General features: G+C 45.9%; 1 long non-coding RNA gene across 1 annotated transcript; it reads right to left on the reverse strand.

Annotated features, from left to right (window-relative positions):
* Nucleotides 1-504: 504 nt before the first annotated feature.
* On the reverse strand, nt 505-3,742 carry LOC135907714 (uncharacterized). Its single transcript, XR_010566095.1, has 3 exons — nt 3,407-3,742; nt 3,112-3,201; nt 505-3,018 (listed from the first exon to the last, which is right to left on the reverse strand). It is a non-coding gene; the product is annotated as an uncharacterized lncRNA (long non-coding RNA).
* Between the last annotated feature and the right edge of the window lie 1,312 nt (nt 3,743-5,054).

Genomic DNA, 5,054 nt, shown 5'->3' on the forward strand with positions numbered 1-5,054 from the left:
GTCTTCGCTTATCTTACGAAATGTTTCGAAATAAAGTTCGCACTTGTGGCCCAAACCGAACGTTCATGGAGCTACCATTCAAAATACAGGCGCAGAAGGACGTAATCACCGCAAGAAGACGTTTTCAACTACGTTGTAGATCACATAGGTCGTGAATTGCAATATCAGCAAACAAGGCAAAAAAAGACACGGCAGCGTTAGCGATAACTGTTTTGTGTGTGTGTGTGTGTGGAGGGAGACATCGCGCGTGCGAAATGTACCAACGCAAAAGAGCATGTGCGCTATAAATGCAAGGTGTAGTGTACTTTCTTACACACTGACAAATTAATATCAATGCAGCCATCTAGGATAATTCTTGGGTTTCTTAAACAGACTCAGGCGCTCGGCTTGTGATTACTTCCTGCGCGAACGCCGAGCAGTGCAGAATATTTTGCTCGAAAGCACACTTAAATACTGTGACACTCCAAAATGAACAAGAGCAACACTGACATATATCTCAAAAAGAAAGGAAAGGAAAGGTTTATTACCAATGCATAACTGCACAAAACCACAGGAAGACAGCCAGAGAATATATAAAATGACATCCTAAATACAGCTCTCCAAAGCTTTCATCTGCCTGAAGCCTCATCAGCCACATGCATACAAACGTTGGGTGCATAGACTCAACAGGAGTAAATTTATGTGCTGCTTAAGAGATGAAATAATTTCAGTTCAAGTTAACACCTGCAACTGTCTTGCTGTCATACCCATCCTCATCATTGCTATTTGGTTGGCTCAGCCAGTGCAAATAAATGCGGAGCCACGTCACAAAATTCTCCCGGAGTTTTCATGACATTTGGATGTTCAGCGCATACAACCGATGGTGTTGAAACATTGTGCACAAGCAGGCATCTTAGTGTCTTGATTGGCTGTGTTAGACGGCAAATGTTTTTTTCTTCGCAAAAATTTTTGGACACAGCTTCACATGAAGACACAAAGTTTAACACAACATGGCTTACGTATACAAGGTTCTTGCCATCTTTCACATATTCTTTCATGCTAACAAGAGCATGCTCCTTGGAAATGTCATCAGTTGTGAAGATATCCACACACGAACGGCAAGCCTTTGGTGTCTTTACAAAATGACGAACCAAAAAGCCTGCCAAGTGGGCCACGATGTCGCTTTCAGCTTCACTCAAAGGTCCTTTTTCACCAATGTCATGGCTCGCTACTGAGTCTGCTATTTCGCTTTGTACCTCCTTGATTTCTTTAGCAAAGAAATCTACCAAGTAGCTGCTATCGTCAATTTCATAGCTTGAATTATGTGAAACCTTCAGAAACTGGCTGACCGACACTATTTATAGAGCATTTTTCAAGTCGTATTGGGACAGGTGAAACCATTCTTACAACTGAAAAGAAGTTTTCTAGTCAGTCCTGTGTCAACCTTCCTGTAAAAAAAAACTTGTAGCCACATTCAAGCAGTAGGACAGAGTGTAGTTTCAGCACCACTGTTGTTGCCATTATTAAGCCAGCTTGACATGGCTTCCACACTTTTTTGACCCCAATTCCCAAACCTTCCATTACTCTTACTGTGAGTCGAAGTGTTTCAATGGCTTCTTCATATTTACTCTTATTTGTAAAACTCTAAGCGACAACTGGGTGGCGAGATGTCATCAGAGTGTACCATTTAAATATGAGCTCGAAAAACCAGGCAGTAGTTTCTGCTTCCAATGGTAGCTTTCCAGTCTTGATAAAATATCTTATGGCTGATGGGGCTTCTCGGAAAAACTGCACTGCGATTCCTACTTTTATTTTTGTGAAATGTCCATTCGACAGATGCGCACTATTCAGATTTGGAACCACTCGCAGCTGTTCTGTGTCCAACTTGAGAACAGTTTCTAAATGATCTATGGTGACCTCGCTACTGGGCAAACAGAATTCTTAAATGATTTGTTCACTCAGATGCATAACATCTTTGCACACAAGGTGGCCTCTGATGTTTTTAAGAACATGGGATGGGTCTGGCATAAAAAACTGACTTGCTGCTGTTCTGCGGATGAGGCATACTGCATACTGTGACAGAATCACGAGAAGATGACAAGTTCAGACTCCTCCACATTGCACAATTAGAGCTGCCCATATCACAAGTGACACAAAGCACACGCAAGGAAATGTCCGCACAAAGCTTCAGTAAATGAAGAACAAAGTCTTTAAGCTTGTCTTCATTGACAAATGAGCCAGTATAATGGTATGCAATCACATGCTTCCAACGCGAATTGACGCCACCAACCACAAAAACGATTGCATGGTTGGCAGGCTGATCACACTCAGGGAGGGTTATCTTGCCAAGGAAGGAGTCACAGCAGCGATCAAGCTCCACATCGTTTCTAATTTCCATCTCATCCATGAAAAGAACGCAGTCCTTTTCAATGTCGGTCATTGCTGACGGTTTGGTCTCCATGACACTAAGGATTTCAGTGAGGACGCCAGGCTTGAAAGAAAAATGCTGTACTCGTCTGCACAGCGTTCGTCGTGAAGGTATTGGGTTGCTTTGTTCCAACAGCAAGTCATACCCAGTTGAACCACATGCAAACTTTAGTTGCAGTGCCTTCTTCATGGTCTCACTGTTCCAGACACAACCTTTCCCATTAGTTTTTTGTAAAGCGGCTTTCTGATCATCATTAAGAAATTTAAGGTTCGCAGTCAATGAAGAAAGGTTCTCCTCCAGCTTCCTCGCTTTTTTTTAACTCGCCTTCAACTTCCTACTCGCCTGCGTCAGGCTTTCAGTTCGTTGTTTTTTCTTTCAGCGTCATGAAGTGCTTTACGCCGTTCACTTGCGGACATAAAGGAGATATTTTTTCTAAAGCTGCAGAGCTCGTGCATATTTTCTTGGGAGGACCACTCTTCACTGCTCTCCGTAGAAAACATCTGAGCATCTGGTTCTCCTGTTGAGTGAAGTGGTGATGTGGTTTCATTCCCTTGAATTTTAACACCAGCCAAGGGAAGTCGAGGTGCTGGCTTTTCTCTGCGTGGGTACCGCTGTGCAAGACCAAAAAACAGACTGTCAGATGCTAGACGCGGCACTTTAAACTTCATACAAAAAGAGATGGCCTCTGGCGCTATAGCACTTACGCCTCAAGTTGAAGAGTGTAGCAGAGCGCTTGATTTAAGAAGCCGACGACCATCTTGCCGCCTCCCCTCGAACTGGTCATCAAAGCAACGCTAAAAGAAAAAAAGTGTTTTGAATGTTTGAGTCATGAGAATGTAGGTGCGGAAGGATTGCACTGAAGGTACATGAGGCAAACTGCAACCCATTTTTATCCCGCTTAGGTTGTCAAGTTGCCTAACTTCACGATAAAATTAAAGGTAAGCATGAAGGCCACTTAAAGCGCGGATCCAATACATAAATAGAAAGCAAGACACTCACCTCGCAAATTCTTGAATTGTCCGTGGCTTTCCAACAGTCGCATTTCACTTGAATTTCCCACTTTTTTCTGCGTTTCGAGTCACGGGGAAACCAAAGGCACCTATGACCCTTCTCTGTTGCGCTGGTGCACAAAGGTACGCAGCAGCCTGGCATGGTAGAGTTTGCTGGCTATTAAACTGCGACATACGCTTCACTGCACATACCGAACCGTACAAGTCACCCCAGCAAATATGACCGCAGCCTCGTGGAAACTGCAAACACTACACAACGCGACAACACAAGGTGCGCACACGTGCGTCCGGGTCAACTGCTCCGACACAATATGGCGGCGGCGCGGCAGCAAGCCTGGTCAAAAGTTGTCACCACCCTGTCCAGCGGGAGGCGGCGCTGACATCGAGGCACGGAGGAAGGAAACTAAGGAGGCCCTGATGTCACTCTTTGCGAAGCAAAAGTGAAGCCGGAAGTTGGCGTTGCTCATGGCGATGCTCCGCCTTTTGTGCCACCCTCCTCTCTTGTTTACATCTTTCGCGAAACCACGCCGCGCTGCGCGTGGTATCGCGCGCGGAGCGCGCGCGCTCGCGCAACATCCGGCAGAGCACGGTGCAGGTAACACAGCGCAACAAGACACTGTGACTAACGCAAACCCGCCCACACAGCGCCTTTGCCACGGCACGAAACCTACCAGAGCAACACGTGTGAGCGCTCAAAAAATCAGAACAATGCCGCCATTGTGGCCCAAAAGGCGGGGCCATGCAGCAAAAAAAATAAAAAAGCAGCAAAAAAATGAGAACTTATACGTCATTTCCGCCACACTTTTCTCCTAGCGCGCGGAGGGGGTAGGGCCTCTCCTTAGTTTCCTTCCTCCGTGCCTATTAGCGTCAAAACACTCGCGCCATCTCTCGTACTGCGCCTCAACCAGACCGACTGCCGCGGGCATCACGCAGGCCACGGGGCGAAGCCGGATTGCAGGAGACGGGAGCTATGCGGGCAAACAACGTATCAGGGGACGCGTGAGAGTCATTTTTTTAAAGAACCCCACACCAGTACCGCCATTGTTTGCTCTTTTCTATCATCCCCCGTCCCTCCTCTGTTCCATATTTTTCTTTTACCTTTGTACTTTGACATTACCTACCCCCCCCCCCAGCATGCACCGGCTTTTCCTCCTCCTCTTCCACCACTGAGGGTGTGGTAGAGTAAGGTCTGCATACATAAAAAGGCTGCCGCTAAAGAAATCAGTTGCTGCCCTGATGAAGACAAGTCCCCTTGTCAAAATGTTGGCTTCAGCAACGTTCCTTGTTCTATCACTGCTCGTCACTTCAAGCCTCCATCTTCCTGCGAACTTGTCTTCTTGGTGCAATGCCACTCACTCAATCTCTCGGCAGTTATTTTCAGAACCACAGTCACATCACTTCTTTCGTAGCACTCAAAATATAATTTTGGTGCAATCCATAGAGAGTGCTCCTGGTTGAGATGGCACTCAAATTTTTTGAGGGAAGGAAAATTTTTCCTAACAATATGGTCACCAGACACACTTGGTTCATTGCTTGTGGAAACCTAGAATAGTAATAAATATCACCAGCACTCTGCTCACAGTTCACTGATATTAACATGCCATCGGGGGCATAGGAAACACACACAGGCCTCGAGA

This window comes from Dermacentor albipictus, chromosome 1 (genome assembly GCF_038994185.2).
Source record: "Dermacentor albipictus isolate Rhodes 1998 colony chromosome 1, USDA_Dalb.pri_finalv2, whole genome shotgun sequence".
Lineage (NCBI taxonomy): Eukaryota > Metazoa > Arthropoda > Arachnida > Ixodida > Ixodidae > Dermacentor > Dermacentor albipictus.